This window comes from Leptosomus discolor, chromosome 2, assembly GCF_034619465.1.
Source record: "Leptosomus discolor isolate bLepDis1 chromosome 2, bLepDis1.hap2, whole genome shotgun sequence".
NCBI lineage: Eukaryota > Metazoa > Chordata > Aves > Leptosomiformes > Leptosomidae > Leptosomus > Leptosomus discolor.
The window spans coordinates 126,886,652-126,908,900 of NC_141392.1; the positions used below are offsets into that span (position 1 = coordinate 126,886,652).

General features: G+C 52.3%; 1 protein-coding gene across 1 annotated transcript in view; it reads right to left on the bottom strand.

The window, feature by feature from the left end:
• The window catches only part of DTNB (dystrobrevin beta), a 184,683-nt gene that overhangs the window by 14,484 nt on the left and 147,950 nt on the right, over positions 1-22,249 (bottom strand). The window lies entirely within an intron of this gene.

A 22,249-nucleotide genomic window follows, 5' to 3' on the forward strand; every position in this document is an offset into this window, starting at 1 on the left:
CCAAGAGCCTCACGACCAGCTCTGCACCGCGGGTGCCGGTGCCTTCCTTGGGAAGGCTTCTGGTGCTCCCCTACGGCTCGCCAGGGTGACGGTCCCAAGGGTCTTTCAGATCCCACCTACTGCTGAATTTCATAGCAAATCACAAGCAAACAGAGAATAATTTTTTCCCTGCGGTTCGAAGGCTTGGAGGAAACTGCTGTGATAGTCACTCGGGCAAAACTCCCACCGGCTTCGAAGAAGAGGCTGCCCCAGCAAAGCCTCCAGAGCACAACCTGAGGTTAGGCACTGGCGTGATGAGCAGGGGAGGGAGAGGGACTGACGAACGTATGAGGAGGAGATAAATATAGGAGACGGCTGACATGCTCTTCTTGGCTCTGTGGTTTCAGAAAAATAATCTCACTTAAGTACTCAGTGTGTGGTGCCAGCAGGAGAGAGAGCAAGGAGGCATTCACCAAGCGATGCACCTTGCTGGGTGTTGGAGGACCTCCGCACCGAGCTCGGTTCCTCATCTCCCTCCTCCAGCCGCTCACGGCGGAGGGTCCAGCCCCCGGTCCCCGGGAGCCGCTCGCTGCCCCAGCATCCATCCTCACCGCCGGGGAGGCAAAGACGTCCCCCTTCCCCCGAGCACCGGCCATTATTTACGAGCGCTTTGAATGTGCACGGTACTACTTTATTGTTAATAATCTGGTTGTTCTCTGCAGCCACTCGTGTCTGTCAACAACCTCTGAACCCTCTTGCTCAACGGCAAAGTTATTAGTGATCGGTTTTGTCTGGCTTTGCTCGCAAGGGTTTATGATCTGTGGCTGCCTTTATATTTCAGCACGGTCCCTGCGCTGCCGTTGATTAAAGGAAAGCCACTCATAAATAATTACACACCGAGGGCATTAAAACCGTACAAGCCCTCTGAGCAAATACCTGGTTTGTTTGTGCTGTTTGGTTTGTCGCCCTTTTATTTTTTCCCTAAAGCCTGTTCATCGTTGGCTCCCTTTGACGTGCATCAGTTACCGGGGCAACCCGGCCGGCGCTCGGTGGTGACACCGCCAGCACCCAGCACAGCGGTGACACCGCCAGCACCCAGCACAGCCCATCCTCGGGCCGCCACGGGGCACAGCAACCATCGCCGGCAGCACCGGTGCTCACACGGAGCGCTGCCCTGCTGCGAGGTCCTGCTTCTGCTCCCAGGAATGGGATGCTGCTCGTGGGGATGGCAGCAACTCCGGCGACTCCCTGCCAGCCCCAAGTTGATGTTCTTATTAAGACGAAAAGCCAGTCATGTGTAAAATTGTCATTTTGAAACTGTATTAATAATAGGGGGATTAAAAGGAGTGAGTAAAATGTCCCCGTGACACGGGTGTCTGCAGGGGAGAGGGCTGCAGCAGGGAAACGGCGTCTTTCGAAGGTAAAATCATTAGAAATGCACATGCCACACCAGCGACTTCACCACCCTGCACCGAAACCTCAAATAAAACCTTAAAAAACCCTGACCTGGAAATACAGAGAAACAGGCAGGAGTGTCTGAATTTGCATAAGTTTGTGGCAAAACATGCCTTCCCCCCCCCCCCCCCCCCCCCCCGCTCAGTGCTCTCGGTCCAGCACGTGAGACATGGCGAGAGTGCCAGTGTTCACCCATCCCACGGCTTTGGCTACAAGAAACCGGCTCGTTCCCTCTCCTCTTCCTGGACCAAGCATCCTTCCGCTCAGACAAGGAGAACCAGCCTGTAAATTAAGCCGAAAAACCAGGAGGAAACCCAGCACCAACACCCCCACCGGAGGCAGAGGCCGGTGAGCTGGGGCTCCCCTTTCCCCAGGAGGGAGCCTGTGGGAATATCGGATGTTTTGAAGCTTGTTCCCCAGGTTGCACCTCGCGTTGCGGGACCTCGGCGCGCGTTCCTGTTAACCACCTGAGACCTACTGGCAGCTGGGAGAGGGATTGCCAATGAAAAGCCACCGAGAGATTTTGTTGTTCGGAAAAGCAGGAGTTCCATCAACGGAGCAAGACCTCACCGCTGACCCCCCTCTCCCCAAAACCTGTTTGCCTAAGCTTGCGAGGGGACAGGGTTGAACCCCACGTGGCAAACGCGACCCATCCCACCCACCTCCACATCTGGCCTCCGGTGGGTTTTGCAGTTGTGCTCGCTCCTTGGACCAAGGGGAGACCTTGAGCCCCAGAAACGCCAGGAGAGCAACACCCACCCTCCACACCCATGGAGACTTCAGCCCCGGAAGGAAGGAAATATTTTTTTTTTTTCCTCCCATCATTTCTCTTTCACACAGGCTGTCTCCATTTATATTCTTAGAGTAAGTGCCCAAGCACTTGAATTATTTTTTTAAATTTTTTTTAACCGCTGGGCACGCAGCTGGGCGATGCCGATTTGCATATTGCAGCCACCGGAGCGGAGGGGCTGGGAATGTCCCTCATCTGCGTGGTGACGCGGTTCCTGGAAACCATCGTGATTTTGAGAACGGCTCGTGAGGCCACGCGCAGACGCCGTTGCCTCGACGGGGAGCAGTTGCAGGGCAGAGCTGCGCCTCCCTGCTGGCCCCGTCCTCGTGCGTGCTCGCGCGGCCATGCCCGGCGACACCAAGGGCTGCACCCCACCGCGCTCAGCACTCGAAGGAGGATCTGAAAGTTTTCGGTTCAGTGAAGGCTTGAAAATCACCTTCGCAAGAAACCCTGCCTGCTGGAAAGGCAGCTGCTGCTCAGGACTGCAGGGCTGCAGTTCCCAGGCTGCTGGTGCTCCCCAAGCTGCACTGGGACCCCATGGGCTCCAGTCGCTGCACGGGTGGGTTGGCCCGAGCCAGCAACCAAGCACCCACCAGCTGCTCGTGCACTCCCCACCAGTGGGATAGGGGGGAGAGAAGTAGAAAAGCAAAAGCCAAAAAAACCTCACGGGTTGAGCTGGAATGGACTTCCTAGCCAAGGAGAGACGCACCTCTCACTCCTGATCTAGAATCACAGGATCATGGAATGGTTGGGGCTGGAAGGAACCTCTGGAGATCTAGTCCAACCCCTCTGCTAGAGCAGGTTGCAAAGAAAATGAATGGAAAAGCAGCTCCTGGCCAACGCCGACACTAAACCTTCGTGTGCAGCGTCTGCCAAAAGGCCGGTAGAAATGCTGTGGTCCGAGCTACGCCCGCGTGTGCACGGCACGGGCAACCCAACAGGGGCTGTTATGAAGCCCTCCAAGTTCACGCCTCTAGGAGGAAAGAAGGAATTGGATCTCCTTATGGACGATTTCTTGGGAGACCTCTCTGAGGCCACAGTCCCCATCAGGTGGCCATCTTTTTCATGAGTGGAGACAACACCTGAACAGGTCTAGAACGGGATAGGAGACCTGCACAAGCCTCTCTGGGCTGCATGAAGAGCCGAATGCCTTTGGGGATGACGATTCCTTTCTGCTCACGGCAGAATCGGACAAAGCCTGAGCATCGGTGGAGTTTTTTCCAGGCCCGTACAGAAACCAGGCATCAAAGACATGAAGAAAAGTAGCAACCACCACTGCAGGACTCAGCCCTGAGGAGCAGAGCTGACATCATGGATGCCACGGACAGAAGCTTTGGGAAGGGAAGGAAGAAAGATCGGAGTCCAAAGTGAATTTGTAACGATGCACTCACCAAATTACAAGGCAATAAACGTCAGTTCAACCTCAGCAACAACCTCAGGGGGTGTGTGTGGGGGTGTTCACTACTGACATGTTTTGGGTAAGACTTTCTGAACACACTCTGCAGGTAACGCTGGAGCAAAACATGCTGTTGTCTCCAGTGGCTGGATGCACTCCCAGCACGAGCACACATGTAAACAAATACCCGCAGGAGAGGGAAGGGGAGCTTTTCAGGGTCAGGGCTGCAGGTGGTTCTCTAGCACCTGGTAATACCTGGTTTTCTGTAATTGCAGGTAAAATAAAATCAAGTAAAATATCTATTTTACATATCGATCTCTCTCCTTGTACCTTATACGGCGCACGTAGTCTTAACATGCTTGTGTGTTTTCCCTCTGCACCGAGCGACGAGTCCCATGGAAAAACGATGCGTGTGGAAGAACGGTCTATGACCTCTCACGGTGATGCACGTACATACAGAAAGCAGAAACAAGAACCTATGAGCTGGTGTTTCCTAACCATCAATGCTGTTTGCACCAGCCCTCAGCCCGTGGCTCTCCGGCAGCGTGTTGCCTGTGGGATCCCAAGGGCATCTTGCAGCCACAAGGAACTCAGAGGCTGACCCAAAGGAAGATGCTTGACGACACAAGCTGAAGCCGAGGACACTGATGGTGACAACGAGCCTCGCTCCCAGCTGGGCTCACACCGCGCAGCATGAAACCAGCCCTGTCCTAGAAAGCACCGTGTCTGCTGCGAAACCAAGACAGACACCTGGGGCGGGCGCAGGGGCAGCACAGAGCCCTGTCACCAAAGGCAGCCACCACACGACTCACGGGTGCTACGGCTCGGGGCAAAGGAAGCTGTGGGAGCACACAGCGGGTGTAGCTGTGCCTCTGCAGACGTGGGAAGTGAACCGGGACAGCCCGGAGGCTGCAGGCGACCGTTAATGGGTACACTGGGAGATGGCTCCCAAGGCTGAACGGGAAGGCATCGCTGCGGGGGCGGTGTCAATAAATCACTCTCACAACCTTCCTTCTCCAGCGGCTGAAGGCAAAGGGAGTGAAGGAAGGAAGGAGGCAAGGTCCAATAAATACTGGAGCCGAGGCTGTTCCCGTGGTATCTGAAGCTGTTAAAGTTCAACATGAGGTTCAGCAAGGCCAAGTGCAAGGTCCTGCACATGGGTCGGGGCAACCCCCGGTATCAGCACAGGCTGGGGGATGAAGGGATGGAGAGCAGCCCTGCCGAGACGGGCTTGGGGGTGCTGGGGGGTGAAAAGCTGGACATGACCCAGTAACGGGCGCTCACAGCCCAGAAATCCAACTGTATCCTGGGCTGCATCCAAAGAATTGTGATCAGCAGGTAGAGGGAGGGGATTGTCCCCCTCTGCTCCGCTCTGGTGAGACCCCCCTGCAGGGCTGCGTCCAGCTCTGGGGGCACCAGCACAAGACAGACACGGACCTGCTTGAGTGGGCCCAGAGGAGGCCACGAAGATGCTGAGGGGCTGGAGCAGCTCCCTGTGAGGACAGGCTGGGAGAGGTGGGGGTGTTCAGCCTGGAGAGGAGAAGGCTCCGGGGAGACCTTAGAATGGCTTCCAGTGCTAAAAGGGGGCTGCAGGAGAGGTGGGGAGGGACTCTGGATCAGGGAGGGGAGTGATAGGGCAAGGCGTTTCAAACTGAAAGAGGGGAGATTTAGACTGGATATTAGGAAGAAATTCTTCCCTGTGAGGGCGGTGAGACCCTGGCCCAGGTTGCCCAGAGCAGCCGTGGCTGCCCCCTCCCTGGCAGGGCTCCAGGCCAGGCTGGATGGGGCTGGGAGCGACCTGGGCTGGTGGGAGGTGTCCCTGCCATGGCAGGGGGGTTGGAACTGGAGGGTCTTTGATATCCCTTCCAACCCAACCCGTTCTGTGATTCTAAGTGAGCCTGCACTGGGGCTGTTGTTTCGGCATCTCTGTCCCCCCAGCACAGGCAAGTGCTTCTGCAGCTTTCCTCGAGAAGGAGGCAGCCCTACTGAGGAGTGTGCATGGTGCTGCTCCTCCACAGCCACCGCTGCAGGGCTCACGGGATGGGAAGCGCTGGGATGCCTTCTGTAAACAGAGCAGAGGCAGATTTGAATAGATTTGTAAACTTCTCCCTGACTCTGTTGGAATTTCAGCCTTAGAAAATCCTGGACATTATCAGCTTGTTGCATGTTCTTCCTAGAAACTGCACCTGGGAGGACACAGAAGATGGATTTCAACTTAGAAAAACAGCGAAGGCAACCTCTGACCCAGCTCCTGAAATGTTTGGGAGCTGACTTATATTTATTGGTCCCAGCTTATCAAGTCCTGTACACAAGAGTTCTGAGGTTTAACCTAAAAACCCCTTAATATTTCCTGAAGAGAAGCAGCAGAGCTCTGGGCTGTGCATCAAAACCGCTTCAACGGAGGCATAGGAAGCAGTGAACATAATAGCCTTTAGCAAGTATACAAAATGCTGATGCACCATCACCTCCCTCGTCCCAGCAGTTTAACTGGACGTCCCCCACCTCTCTGGTGAGCGGCTGTCAAATTTTCTGCAGTCACCATGCAGAGGAGAGTTTTAAAGGAGAATGGGATGAAAGAAGCATTGAAAAATTCAGGTTGGAAGGAGCCTCAGAGGGTACCCAGTCCAACCTCCTCTACTGAGCAAGGTCGACTTCAAAGAGTTGCTCGGGGTCTTCTTCAGCTGATCTTTGAAAATCCCCCCAAAGGGAGATGCCACCTTCCCTCCGGGCAGCCTCCTCCAGAGCTGAACCACTCTCATGGGAATTTCTTTCCCACACCCGGCCAGAACCTTCCCAGTCAATTCTCCATGCACCTCTGGGAAGGCTCTGGCTCTGCTTTCTCCTCGTTAGGAGATGGAAGATGACAAGCTGGATTTCCCTTTTGCTCCTCTTCTCCAGGCTGAACACAACCAGCTCGTGTGTCACCCTGACCGGAGGGTTTTGTAGAACATGGACATTAGGAAAAGCTTCTTCATGGGGAGGTCACCAGCGCGCTAAGGGACCTCCATCCTTAGAGGTTGTCAAAGCTTGGCTACGTGAAGCCAGAACTGAGCCGATCTAGTGCCAGCAGCAGTCCTGCTTCAAGCAGAAAGTTGGGCTAAAGACCCCCAGAAGGCCCTGCATTTCTACGATCTACAGATGTTTGCCAAGAAGCCAAGAAATCTTGCTTCGCAAGAGAATTACATTGGTTTTAATGCATTTTATTATGCAGCATATTCCTACGAACAGATTAAAATAAAAGGGATCTTGTATACATACCAAAGCGAAGAGCTAACTGCTTTTAGATAAGTGATTTAGACAAGTAAACATCTCATCACGCCCCAAATAACTAACTGCAGAAAATACGGCAGGAACAGAACAAAAACGAGAACATGAACACATGGCCTAAACCCTCTTTTTTTGTTCGGCATCTTCGCTGCAGGAGAGCAAGCAAGCCAGAGGATGTCAAATGGCATCCAAGAAAAAGCAGGGGTCTAGAAAGTGAAACGGCAACGGGGTTTTCATGTGCATTATCATGCAGATTCAATGTCTAATTCACATTTACCATGCTTTCCTTCGGCTTTCCTTAAGAATCACGAGATGGCTCTCGAGGCCGGCTTCCTCACGTCAAGTATCGTGGGGCTCAGGCTGAAGAGCTTTTATAACATTCGCTGTAAGTAACTGGAGCTCTTCTCCGTGCTGCAGGGGCTTTCTCGGAAACAAAAGCCCCTCTCTTCTTGCCCAGGGGTTCTCCCCATGTCAAGGGCTGGGGGGGGGGGGGCACACCAAACGGAGCCCCCCGGAGCTGACACTGCCTACGGCTTTCTATGCAGCTTCCTTTTGTTCAGGCCCTCTACATCCCCACGTTTTCGAATACCGTGGACACCACCCCGCTCGAATGGGCAGAGTCACCTCCGCTGATGTTATTGCGTGTACCACGACCACAAAATATGTAGCCGGGAAGAAAACATATGCTTTCTGCATGTTTCATCAAAAAAACTACCAAGGAGGAAATCAAGATATTCTTTCCATGGATGTATACGTCATCTGTCTAGCCTACATCATCTGTGCTCGAAATGTCACGCGCATATACGACCCAAACGCCGCAGTGCCCTTGCGTTCCGCTGCTCGGTTTTGGGGCTGAGCCAACGCAATAAATAGCATCGAGGAGCCTGAAAACAATGAGCCGAGACACTCCTTGCGCTGGGGTTAATTCTGTTTAGAAACGTCTTGAAATACCGGGGAAATTTTTGACTCCTGAAGAGCGCAGGCATGTTACTACACGGAGTACGACAGAGCACCGCAGGCCGGTTGGGCAGCCGGCAATCCCCGGCCAACGACCACTCGAACAAACCAACAAACCCAGAAGTTTGTAGTGACAAGGAATAAACGACAGAAACACAGCGGATGTCGGACGAGTTGGTTTTGCTGAAAAGAGGCCTTGCCAAATAACACTTGATTTCCTTCCTTGAGAAGATTATGAGTTTTATTGACGAGGATAATCACGGAGAAATAGCAGCCTTCACAAGGCATTTGATTTAGTAACGTGTGACTTTCTGCGGAGAAAAGTGAGCCGTAGGCAGCAGCAGCAGCAAAGCGCACGCTGCACGGATTAAGCAAAAGATGACAAAAAAATGTACCACCCAAGGGCACGTCCCATCGAAGGCGATTTGGGTTTGGTCTTCAGACCAATGTGTTGCCCAAGTCCTGCCTGACTCCCCCAGCCACATCCACGTGCTGAGCACCTCCTCCTCCATCCCGACCACTTGCTGGCATCCTTTTCCCCTTTTTTTTTTTTTTTTTTTTTTTTTCAGTTTTCATGCAGACTTCATGTCCTGCCTGTCCCCAGCACTGGAGCAAGAGCAATCCCTTTGTGTTCACGGAGGTACCCAACGGGGATGGGGATCACCTCTTCCGTTAGAGTCTATCGTAGAACCAACATGCCGGAGAGCTGAGGGAACCTATTGCTACTGAAGTCACAAAAATAACTCGTGTTTACTGTCACTGCAGGCACTTTTTCTGCAGTCAAGAGTGGTGGAAGCTGCTGTTTACAAGGGCGAGGTGCAGGGAAAGGACGTTATTTGCTGACGCAGCAATGAGCACCATCATAGGAAAGCGAAGCTGTAAGAAAACACCTCGTCCACCCCCGTGCAGCACAGCTGGATCTGCTCTTCGTAATCCCCTCCTGACAGATGTTTATCTGACATGCTCTTAAAACCCTCTTCCCTCAGATTTTCCTGAAGTCTAAATGAAAATCCTAAATGAAATTTTCAGCAAGTGGAGCCCGTGGCATGGCCCAGCCCCGCGGGGCAAGCACAGCTGCTCTCCCCTCCTCCGCGCAGCGATCCTTTCTGTGTCTGACGCCTCCAGACCTGCTCTCAGTCCTCTCTTCTCCAGGTAAACAGCTCTGGTCCTTCAGCCCTGATGGGTGAGCCGGCGGTTCAGCCAAAAGGAGCTTCCTCACTGACCTCCTCAGGACTTGCCACATCTTTTCGGAGAGCTGCACCCCACAAGTGGACCTCCTGTTTCAGGTGGGACCTCAGCGAGGGTCGGTGGAGTAGGAGGCTAGCCTAGTGAACCCCAAAGTCATCTCTAGTCTTTTTTTTTTTAGTACCATGAGAGCATTGACTCGTGTTTGCTTTGTGACCCACCACGGCCCCAGGTGCTTCTCTGCAGAATGGCTGTCCTTCCAGTTCCTTCGTATTTCATACTCGCTCAGCCGATTTCCCCACACACATACTGCGTACGTTCCTCTCTACATACTGAAATCCATTCCCCCCCCAAATATTCCTGCAATTTTTCAGGATAATTTTGAATTCTCATCCCCTTTTCTAAAGCCCCAGCAATCTTCTCCTGCTGGATGTCAAGAGCAAACCCAAGTCCCTTGAAGGAAGGCTGAATAGTAATTAATTCAGGACAGAAATAATGAACCATAGAGGAATTTCAATTTACACATCTTTCTATTTTAACAGAAAACCCTTGACAACTGATCTCGGAGAAAACTTTCCCAACCAAATTTGTAACTGCTTTGCATGAGGCTCATCTAGCCTACGCTGCTCCGGCTCTCTGGGAGGAAAACAGGAGTTTGCTCTGGAGCGGCTCCGCAAAGGAGAGCCACGAAGGGGATGCTCACTGCTTGCTGCTTTTTCCTCACACACATTCACTCGATTTGCTTTAACCTGTGCTAAAAACTGGAATGCTGTTAAGCCGGTTTGGGGTAAGACAGTTTGATCTTGTCCTTACAGCTTCTGCAGAGGGATCAGGTAGGTGCTGGAAGCACGACCGTGCTGCAGCTCGTGGGTACAAATCCTATTTTCCTGGGACACCACCGGAGCCGTCCTCCTGCTCCACAGCCCCTCGTGCAATGGAATATCGTGACTGCAGTCGCCAGGGCTGTAATTTCCCTGCAAGGTATTTCTCCAGAATTTGGGTCTGTATCGCCATTTTCGGTTTTCCCTTTTTAGTAGCAATTCAAAAATTATTTATGTTAACCAGAAACGGGGGAGAAAAATCCTCTCAGTGCTGCAAATGAAACTATTGCTGTTGCTGCCTGAATAATTCCAGCTCGATCGAAGCGTGTGCTAAAAATAATCCAAACCCCCCACTCTCCCCCACCCCCTGCAAATACTCCTTGAGGAAAACATTTGAATCAGAAAATACGGTCACTAAATCAGAGCCCCCACCAATCGGTCCTGTTAACCTTATTCTTGTAGGAAAATTGAATTTTACTGTCCTCTGCGGCACATCAGCCAGGGCTATCGGCTCCAACAGGCCTCGCGCTGCCTGCCGCCCTTCTCCAGGAACCACGTCCCGGAATACATAAAAGGCTTATTAGTCGGGCAGGCTAATAACCTTTCCGAGGCATTAATAAAATCCCCCGACGAAAACCTAACGCAGGGCTGTTTGCACGGCAACGGAGGGAGAGAGGCACGATGCCTGCTCCCCTGGAGCCCCCCAGTCCCCTCCCAGTGCACCCAGTCTCCCCGAGCAGCCGGCTCGCCTGGGCAAGGACCGCCATCCCTCCCATGGAACACTTCGCGGTCCTGACTCACAGAGGCGCGGGCTGCTCCGAAACATGGCGCGGGAGAAGTGCTCTGCACAGCCCGAGCGTGCTGCTGGCACCTCGACGCCCATCTGCCGGCGTGCGCGCCCATCTATAGAAAATAAACACGCGCATTTATGCACAGAGGGCTCGGGTGGGCGAGGGGGAGATGTGTTACAAATCCACAAACACTGGCCTCCGAACCAAGGCTGCTCTGCTCTGGATCCCCGCTGATGCTGGGCTATTTTTTTGGCGATGCCAGCCCGGCGATGCCAACCACCTGACCCGGCGGAGGTGACACGGGGCTATCGGGCAGCACATTGCCCGCTGCACCGAAAGGTTTGCGTTTAATTGTTCCAAAATCACCTAATTAGATTAGAGACACAAAACCACCCGGCAATACCGCGTGGGCTGTGAGAGAGGCGATCTGGCAGGGAGGCTGGGCGTGCTGGGGTGGGGGGGGGCAGGCAGAGGGGGGGAGAGGGGGCCAAGGCTGCGCCTGGAGCAGCCTTTGTTTTTAAATCACAGCGTTAATTAACAGCTACTTTGCTTGGGAAGAAGGTGGCTCTCCCCTCCTGACCGCAGCTCCAGCCCTCGCTGCAGGTGAGGGCTGCGGACGGGCTGGCGAACCCCCCCCCCGTACCACCCGACCGTCGTGTTGCAGAGACCGAGACCCCCGGGCTGCAACACGGCGATGATTCCTAGCCCTAAATTAAAACTGCTTCGCCAGCATCCCCGCTTCCCCTCCCAAGGGCAGGGCCCTCGTGGCAACTGCCTCCGTCCAGGCAGTGCCCCGGGAGCCGGCAGAGCCCCCAGCAGAGCCGGCAGCTGATCCCGCGGCCGCTGGGCAGGGCTCGGCGCATCCTTCTGCCCAACTGGGAGACCTCAGCGTTATTCCCACCGCTGTTCTGGCAACCGTCCTGTATGACTCAGCTCTTTTGACAATTTGCTTTTTCAGCTTGAATTCTAACACGCGGATCACCCAGGGCTTCGGGACAGCTATTTTATGCAACTTCGCCGGCGCTGCTTTGGGAGGGGAGTGTTTGTTTTCAAGCCGTTCACCCATCGAAGCCGGGGAGCTGCTCCGTGGTGCTGCCGAACGCGCCGGCAGCCCTGGCCTCCCCCCCCCGCGCCTCAGGCAGGGCGAGCCAGACAGCAGAGCCCTGCACGCTCCTGGCAGAATTAAACACCGTGTCCTACGAAGGAGAAGAGCGATGAGGACAATTCTCCCTGGGTTATGATAGAGGAAAGGGGGAGAGAGAGGAGAAAGCTCCGCTTGACTTTTCCATTGGTCAAATTTAGACGAATCCATGTTTTCCAGCAGTTACCACTGAGCAACCAAATCCTTCCCTTATTGGTACAATCAAGCTGAAGATGTGACCAGTATAGGCAGCTCCTGCCTTTTCCACGGCCGTTACCGTCCTGAGGATGCCCTCCCTACGCTGCGCTATCGTTTGGCTTTTTTTGGGGGGGGGGGGGGGGGGGGGAAAGAAAAAAGCAAAGCCTTGTGCTGCCGAGGAGCCCGGCCGCCGCTCCGAGACCCCCACCGAAACAGGTCTGCTCCGTCCCCAGCTCCGCCGAGTGCGAGATAGCTCTTTGAACTCCTCCATTCATGAAACGTTGTTTGTTTTCATTCCTCTCTATCCCCCCAGCTGTGGGATATAGAGCAGGGATCAGGAAACAATAAAATCTTGGTTACCACACAGAATGCCTCCTTTTTCCTAGCTCTTTTCAAAGCCTGACATTTTTGCTTTCATCCGCCATTTCCACAGTTATGGGGCATGTGCTGCCGCCCCTTCCAGCGAGGCCTCACGCGGGGATCCCGTAACTGCGCTCAATATGTACCAGATCGCTCCCCTCCCCAGCATCCAGCCTCGCCTCCCTCCCCGCCGCTCTGCCCCCGCACTGGCCGTGCTTCCCAGGGCTCCTACGGTTTCAATTCCCATCCCATTCCCTGACCGACTTGTATTACAAAGGCTAAAAGCAAGTGTTATCTTTCAAAAATATTCGAGTTTTGCTTTCAGGCTTCTCAGTTGGCACTTTTATCCCTTTAACTCAGCAGCATCGAGCTGGAAAGCTTTCCACCGTCTCTCCGGAGGCGAGCAGAGCTGCTCCCGTGCAGGAGGGCTGGAGGAGCAGCCCCAGGCCCCATCCTGCAGCCCCAGCCCGGTGGGGGTCTGCACTGGGCCAGAGCAAAAGGTTTTAATTCTGGGAGCGCACAGGCCAACCACTGTCTGCAGGGGTGGGTCTGGGATTTCCGTGTTCTGCAGGCATCACTAGGGGACAAGTGAAGTGCCTCAGGTCCGACTCCCCTGCCGTTAAAAAAAAAACAGCTAGAAAAGTTCACCCGAGCGGAGAAGGCAGATCTGCGAAGGCGATCTGGAACTCCGCTTGACTTTCGGCGTGGTTATCCCGCAGCAGCAGCGCAAGGAGCGGACGCCCACCGCAGCCCTTCAGCCAGGAGCCTGGCCAAAGCGCCTCTCGCCATTTGCGGCCTCCTCTGAGAAAGCGGCCACGGACCAGCCCAGCCGCTCCGACGCCGAGCAGCAGGAGGCTCCCCATCTAGAGGCTGCAACAACCAGCGTGTCGTAGCCCAGCGCTCATCTCTGACATCTTGCTGCCCAAGAGCGAGTTCTTTCTCCCTCCGCGCGCGCAGGACTGCTCTCAGAGCGGAGTGCGGCGTTGGGCAGCTCTTGGGCAGGGCGCGGGTACCACGGTGACGGCAGAACCCAATTAAAGAGCTTATGGGATTAGAACCAGAACTAGTGGGTCTCTCAACAGATCCGGCTTTTTAAAGTCACTGATGAAACTCTTCCTTGGTAATAAGAGCACGAAGCTAAAAAGACAGGATACAAACAAGTTTGCACATGAGCTCCTAAGCAGGCAAAGGCATGTGACTCGCAAGAAAGTTGGACGCGAACCATAGCTCTGTCTGACTGCATGACAGATATTGACAACAAAGAAGTACCTCTGTAATCCTGGATGAGCTGTGCTCCCTTTTCACAGGCCAGAAAAATCCCTTCCAAAGCTTGCAGCTTCTGGGGGCCACGCTAGACAAAAAGATACCCATCTAGAAACGGGCGGTTAAACACCGCATCCAAAGGATAAAGGCGTTTTGGTTAGCCCGATGTGATAACCATTGCCAAAGACACAACAAAGGGAACGATAAGGGAAACAAGGGTGCGAGAAGCTGAAAAGATGGATTGTCGACTTGTGACCATGAGACAGGAGCGTGAAATCTTCAAGCCAGAACACAGAATCTCGTTAGATGATGCTCAGAAAATGAACTCCCGAGGAATCTGCCCCAGGCACCACGCAATAACAGGCTACAGGAGATAAACCCGGTATTCGGTTTTGTTCCCTGAAACAGTTGTCAACACGGGTCAAGTCGCAAGGCAGGGTTGTGATTTGTGGCTCTGTACTGCCATAAAAGTGAGAAGAAAATGGGTTCTGCTGAAAGACAACCTGCAGGCTGGAGGATGCGAGAGGAATTCCTGAGGGATCCAGCTATTTAATATTCTAATTACGTGCACAAAAATAACCGCACTCTAATGAAACTTCCTGATGACATAAAGGTTAGGATGAATCATTAATACAGAGGCAGAGCAGAATATTACACATGAAGCTGGAGGCTCAGGAGAACAGAAGTGGCGTGGGGCACACTCACGCACAAGGGCTTCTGACGGCTGGGCATACGGGTGCCCACGGGATAGCGACTGGTTAGCAGGCAAGTTACTAGTTACTAATTCCAAGGTAAGGACTAGTTACCAGGACAGTGGAGCCACCTAAGTAGCCCCAGGGCACACTTGGAAGGTATTGCCGCCATTAATACGTCCTCACCTCTAGTCTAACAGCCACAAAGCCGACGAGACAGCCTGCAGAGTGACACGAACGACCCCGTCAGTCCTGTCACAGGCTGGAAATGGAAAAGGAGAAACCAGGGGGAGACACAAACTCTGTTTCCTGTCCTAGCAAAGTAAAAATATTACTGCTGCTGAAGGACAGCAGTGTTGTGAAACTCAGATATAAAAATATAAAAAGCCCTTTGGGGATCCAAAACTGTGAGTCCAAAGAATCACAGAATTGTTCAGGCTGGAAAAGACGAAGATCATCAAGTCCAATGCCAAAGCAGCAAAATGCCCCAGAAATCACGGGTGAACTGATGGCGCTGACACTGGTCACCAAGAATTCGCGTGCCGGGCGTCTTAAAATCCAACTTCTTCCCGTTTAGGAAAGGTGAAGAACGTAAAGTGGAAAAGATGTGTGTGGGTGGGGGCCCATCTTCTTAAATATTTTTCCTTTAGATATAACGTTAACCCAGAACCCCAGGATCTGGGATGCAACGGATCCGTGAGACAACTGACACGGACGAAGAGTGCTAAGGGAATGAAGTACCACAGCAGATGAGGGGGCAGGATGAGCTCTTCTTGAAGCACCTTCTCGCAAAGCGCAGAAGCGAAGTCGCAGGGGTTTGGAGGATTGAAATGTGAGATGGGTTTGCAAGAGTCCCCCTAGGGACCCTGCTAGTGCTCAGAAAGGTCAGAAATTGGAGTTTTCTTCTACGAAGTGCCCCGTGCCCAACACGAGATTACCACCTGGGCTTCAGCACGGTGCACAAAGCTGGAACAACTGATGCTGGGGAAACTTGTTGTTCTGGGATCACATTTTATGACTTGATTACAGCACAGTATTTCAGTATTCAGCACACTATTCTCTGAAGATACTTATTTTTAAAGGCAGCAGGCTGGATAACTTGAACCTAAGAGTCCCTGAAGAGTTGCTTGAAGAGTTTTTTGGCCTACTGATACCCATTTTTAATAAATCTTGAAGTAAGATGGAAAGGGAAGAAACTGAAGGAAATTGCAGATGGCATATTAGCATTTTCCTGGATAATATTAAAAAGGAAAAGCAGAATGATTGGGCAGCTAACACCAGTTAGCCCAATGTTAAAACCAGGCGAAATAATAGAAAAAGCGGAGAGGAGCTTATCATAGCAAAAAATTAAAGGATTATAACTGGTGACCACCAACAGGAACTTTCTGTGGGCTGCTGTGGCAAAAGAGAAGTGGAGCCAGTAAGTACGGAGGGTGCTAATGGTGATGATACCGGAATACCTGAGCAAAATACTTTTAGAGACCAGGCTGTAAAACAGAGAACGAGGAGAAGAGAAAAAAAAAAAAGGCCAAAGAGAGGCATTAGTTAGAGATTTGAGCAGACCAGGAGACATCTCCCTCCTTAGGTTAGCCAAAAGACAATTAAACGCTGACTTTATAAGCAGATAGATACATTCATGGGATGAAAATACAGAGCCCCAGAGATGTTTAGTCTAGCAATGAGAGGTAAAAATCAAAACCAGCTGAAGCCAGACACATACACCCTGGGATGGAGACGTGCTTTCCAACAGCGTGGGATGCAGCAGGGGGGTAACTCGCAACGCAAACCAACGGATCCTTTGTATCATCATGTTTTCACAATGACACCAGGGACATTTCTGGCTCAACAAGTTAATACAGAACGGACTTTTACTGGATTCAAAATGCAAATGAACCGGGTGAAACGCCCTACGGTAAAAAAGAACGCCAGACTGGCTGGTCACACGGTTGCCCGCCTTCAGGAGTCCATGACCTGCTCGGACTAGTTTCTGAGGTGGACATCTGGACTTTTGGGCAAGAACCTCAAGTGACAAGAGGGAGCCTGTAAGGGTCCACGCCAGTCTGAGAAGAAAGCCGAGTTATGATCACCAACCCTTCCCTAGGGAGCACCACTACACGGTATAGCCAGAGAGCCAAGGGCCTTCCGGAGGGGGGACATCAGGGACCCATGTGACTGAAAAGCTGTGCCCATCCTCCGCCTGCCCAGGGCTTTGAGTAGCTCAGGGCCAGCTCCGGCACAGTGTGGCCGTGCGGGTGGTCACCCATCCTGGTGGGCACGGGCTTGGAAAGGGGAGAGCTCAACCTGCAAGCAAACCCCGATCTCACGCACCTTCTACGTCACGTGTTGCCTATCGTCTCGTCCTTAGGGACCGGCGCGGTGCATTCCCCTAAGAGCATCGGGAAGTCTGTAGGTGCCACGCAATTTTGACATTTCTGAATACTGGAGAACCTTCGCTATGCAAATGTAAATGCCTTCTGAACATAAAAGTATTCACTGAAAAGTGAAGTTCCCAGCCTTGGGGATGCTTTTAAACAAACAAACAAAATGTTTTCTACATTTAGACAACACAAACTTGGAGGAGTGCACAAAAAACAATGGTAGGGGAATGCCTCTTCCCAAGGAATTGAAACATTTCAGCCACTTTAAAAAGGGTGCTTTGAGGAAAACCACCTGCTTCATGGAAAAGACAAATGACAAAAATGCATTAACAGGATATTGTTACTTTCAAAAGAGAAACCAGTTTCTTACAGTACCATGCAATTACTGAAAAATCTGGTTTCTCTGAGCTTGCAACTCTCATGTTATTCAAGAAAGCTTGAAGGAAGCCACCCAGAAAAGAGGCTTCTCAAGTCAAAACTCTTCTTTTAGACGCAATAAACACCTACAATTGCTTCATGGTTTGGATCGGACTTTATCTAACCAGTCCCGACAACAGCATGAGATGCTCCGTGTTGAAGAGCAATACCTCTCTCCAGGAAGACACGTTCCTCTTGATGCACACGAGGTGCCCAACCCCGGGAACGCTGTTCCTCCTGGGCTATTCGTTATACTGCACTTATTTTATATACCACTCGCTACAGGGTAACACTACGTTGAGTCAAGGAACGAATTTGCTATCGGGGAAAAAGCCCAAAGCCGGCCCCCCTGACGCGCTGCCCCTGCCCATCATCACTGCAGAAGGTGCAAGCCAAGGCCCACGGAAGAGGAGTCAGCAGCTGCCTTCACCGCAAAGGCCAACCGCCCCTGGGGTGTGTTAGCAGTCAGCAGAGCCGGGGAAGGGAGCCGTCCTCCCCGCTCAGCACGCGTGGTTGGAGCAACCTGCTCCAGCTCGACCTGCTCCGGGCAGGAGGTTGGACTGTGGACCTCCAGAGATCCCTTCCACCTACAGGGGAATCACTCAGAGGAGATCTTCAGAGCCAGCTCATGAGGGAGGAGGAAGGACCATCAGCAATTTGCAACCGGGATCGCCACTCGCCAGGAGGACTGTGTAAGTCACGGCGTGTACGTGCTTGTAAAGGGACCCACAGTGGCAATGGGGTGAAGGAGGAGAACAGTAATTCTGGTTCCAAATTGAGCCCTCGAGACTTTACTGACGTATGCAGAGGAAAAAAAGGTACAGAGTCATCCCAGGGGGAGACTGATGTGGGGTGGTGATGGAAACAATTACTAACTCTGTCTGAGAATTAATCATTAATTAACAATACAGCTTCAGATGCTGAAAGTGGAGAAAACGCTGGATGGATTTACCAGGTCGTTCATCTGTTGTTTAAATCCGCGGCTGTCATGTCAGAGAGGAAGTGTAAAATCAACCGAGCGCTCAAGGCTTTTGCAGGACCTTAAAAAACGTGGCTCGAGGTTTGAGTTTGTTGGAGAAAAGGAGAGGGAGCCAATGAAGACAGAATGTGGGCGAGCGCAGAAAACTCGGGAAAACATTTAAATTCTTCATGGCTTCCATCATTTCCTGGAACACTCTCCCAATATTTTATGCAGTCCTCAAGGACACTGGAGACTGTGCTTGGGAAGTTCTGCGTTGGTGATGCACACTGCCAACGCAGGTGCTGCTGTAGCCTAACCTGCTGCCAAAATAGCGCAGTCCCGTGTTGTGCCATGGAAATGGCCGAAACAGGCACGATTCACGTAGAAATACGGGCTGTAGGCACACATGCACGTTCCAGTGCTGGCCCCGAAGCAGAGGCACTCGGGCCAGCACGAGCACAGAGCGCACGAAGGCTATGCGATACGCTGCTTGCAGGGCAGGGACTGGGAGCTGCAGGAATGCGAGCAAATACTGCATTATTCACAAGGGAGATGAGCACTCGGTCTGCAACCAACGGCGCTGACAAACTGCAGAGACTCTCCAGGAGCCGAACTGGGAAGGTCACTATGCCTACTTGGGCTCAAACAGCCGAGGCATGCAATAACGGACGCGACGCCCGCGTTGGCCAGCTGTCCCTAGCTGGATCTGTCAACAGTCCTCAAGTCTTACCTTCTGGGGCTCTCTGCATGAAGCTTTATGCAACGGAGACTGCAAGACGTTAACACTGGTGGAGCAGCCAAAGAGTCTCGGTGCTGCTTCGCACGACTGAAGCACAGCCATCAATGTCAGGGTCTGGAGACGACTTCTACAGAGCCCATGAAGGCTGACTGAGAAAAAACACGTGCTCCTTTGGAGTTCCCGAGAACGGCGCTTTTTGCGCAGAAAGGTTTTGCTCTTTCATCCACTCTTCCACTGAAAAGCCTTTACGTGCCGAAAATCAAAAGAAAGATAAAAACTACTTGTCAATGGACTGAGAACAGAAACTCTGCGGAGCGCTGGGGGAGGCAGGGCTTTTTGAGAAGTCTAGTTTTGCTTAGCGGGGCCGACCTCCTGAGGTCATGCTGAAGTCAATGGTGGGAGGCACATCATCCTCTGGAAAGTGATTCAGAGCAGGAGGCTGGTTCAGCCTCTGACGCGCTCTTCGGAGGACCAAGTGATGGCACAGCCACAGAATCACTGAAGCACAGAATGGGTGGGTGGGAAGAGACCTTTAAAGGCCATCTTGTCCAACCCCGCTGCCATGGGCAGGGACGTCTTTAGCTAGAACAAGTTGCTCAGAGCCCTGCTGAACCTGTCCGTGAGTGTTTCCAGGGATGGGGCATCTACCACCTCTCTGAGCAACCTGGGCCTGGGTCTCACCACCCTCAGTGTTTGAGCCCAGTCTCACCCTGAGCTTCTCCCAATCTAAAGACCTAAGTCATCAGAGAGTCATGCTCCAGGTTGTTTTCAGTTGTGAAAACGGTTATAGAGGGCAAAATATCATTCCCCTCTTCCAGGTAAAATGAATTAAGACACGCTCACGGTGCTCTTATCCCTGGCTAATCACAATTCGGTGAGGACCAACCTGCATTTCTCCAAGATGTGGACAGGGAACGGGCTGCACCGAGACCAAACTACAAATACTACGTGAGAGGATAAAGGGCCTAGGAACTGCCAGATGCTGCGTATCTGTCCTAAGCTCCTTCTCCTGCAGTGCCTCAGATGGCTCGACCACCTGAGAACATCCCGCAAAGCGCACGGGTGATGCTCCTGTGGTCGAGCACAAGGACTTGCTCTGAAGGCACGTGAGCAGGGCCACTAATTGCTCCGTGCCAAGGAGCTCAGCAGGGAGAGGACCCTACAGCGTCCTCTTCCAGACACTGCCGCTGCGATGGCTGAGGGCACCGAGCTCTTTTCCAGGCTCTTTTTATTCTGTCCTGTTCCTAGAGGAAGATTTGTCCCTTGACTCTCTACTGCCCAGGACGCTGCTCCCGAAAGACAAGTGTCAAAGGTGGATGGAGCTTACAGGCCACAAAACCGTAAGGAAATCTCTCTGGCCACGAACTCTCTCCAAAAACATTACTTTCATGAAGATAGTGACCATGACAAAATATGAACTAGCCTAAGACCCCACACCTTCAGGTCCTGCACAGTGCCACGGAAGCCAATGCCATCTGACCAAGACGCCGCTCGAGGCCCTGGTCTTCTTCAAAATGAGGTAAGTTTGCTGAACGGTGGTGATCTTTATACACGGCTGATATACACGGCCAAAGCACTACGAAAAATAATTATCAGGAAAACATAACTTTCACTGATATTTTACTCTCAATAAACTTAAATCTAACTACTGAATAATAAAAAATGTACACAGTTTGTTTTCTGAATCCAAGTATTTTCTCTGAACAGCTGTAAAGTGGTTAAAATAGATGAAAAGACAAATGAAGTGTTTGACAGGAAGGATACAACACAACGAGGAACACGGTTTAAGGAAAGCATACCTCACTGCTAGTGTAACATTATGAATTTCTGTAGAAACTGATCAAAGTACGCTCTTTAAACCCGTTTCAGGAAGACAGCGATTGCGAATAAATGTTTATTTTGGGGCTGAGAAAAATTGCTGTGCTATGATGAACTTTGTAGCTCTTCGGATAAATATCTCTGTGGTTTATGCAGAAAATGGAAGGCTCGCAGTGCCCTTAACTAGTCATTTCCACACTCTTTGAAGCCACGGTCTTATAAATTTTCATAGGTAAGTAGCAGCTGGTTACTTAGCAACTTTCCCTACTTTTCTAAAGTGTGCTACCTATAAAATTCTCAAGGATTTGTCATCCTTTTTTAACATACTTGGCTCTTAAAAGAAGCAATAACAAATGCAGATTAGTTGTCTGTAAGGCTTGTCACGCAAGGGTGCTGCAAATACTTTACAAATGAATAACCTCATCAAACGAGCTGCGTGTGAAGTTACTCCTCGGTGTTTGCCTCCACAGGCAATGGCCTACACGAAGAGTAGAAAAGGGGAAGGAGATGACACAGAGCCAGTAAAGCCGCCTAGTCTGCGGTACAAACCTCCTTTCTCCTCCTCCTCCTCCTCCTCCCCCCTGCCCAACCACGCCGGTGATGCTCAGAGCCCCGGCACGCACAGCCACGCACGCAGGGCAGGCAGCCTCCCCAAACGAAGAAGAGGACGGTCACTTACCTGCCGAAAGCGTCGCTTTGGGAGCCTGGCTCTCGGGGTGGGTGTTTGGGCACCTCTCGTGCGCGAGATGGGAGGAATCTTCTCTCTACTCCCCAGGGGTGGGCGCAAGCCCGGGCTCTCTCTGCTCCTCGGCACGGGCATGGCTGCGCCCAGGGCGGCTGAGACACCGCTCCCAGCACGGGGCAGATGCCCGCGTTGGCTGTGCGCTTGGAAAACGAGTGGTGGGAAGGATGCCCATGGGCTTCACGCGGGTTCAACAACCCCCGTGAGGGCAGGGTAAGCACTGGCTCCATTCTTCTGAGCCTGTGGTGGTGCGAATCCCATGAACATGCTTTCCTGGACCGACAAAATATAAACTGGGCTTACACCTCTGGTAAAAGGTGAAAGATTGACTGGATGTAAGAGAAATCCAAGGAAGCAGAATCCACTCTAGATGGACAGGAGGAGCATCAGCTGCTACGTGAATTTGAGGTGGAAGAGCTGCTCTCCCCAAGTTTGCTGAGACCCAAACCCAGGATCGCGTGTTTAGCAAAAGGCAGTAGGTTGCTCCATCGCCTTCCAGCTGCTGGACGCATGTTTTTAAAAGCAAGCTCCTCACGTCCTGGTGAAGCTCCTTTGATCTTTGGAAGGAGTGGCCGATGAGCTAATTAATAACACACGGACACGGAGTATGACGCGTCACGAGAGCCTCTGATGTGATGCCGTGGCCTTTCAGTGAGCTGCAAATAGCCACAAAAGGAAGGGAGATAATCTGAAAGGCTTAGTCCTGTCACTGTAAGACAGTGAGGCAACGGCCCGAACAGCTTCTCTCCTCCCTCTCTGGACTGTGTTTTCTGATGGAAAACTCCCAGGCGGATGATTTAGCTGATCACGCCAAGCACGGCGCGTGTGCTGACGTACCACCCTGTGCCCCACGCACAGAGCATACAGTGATGGCCGGGGTCAAACTGAAGCGCTGTGCT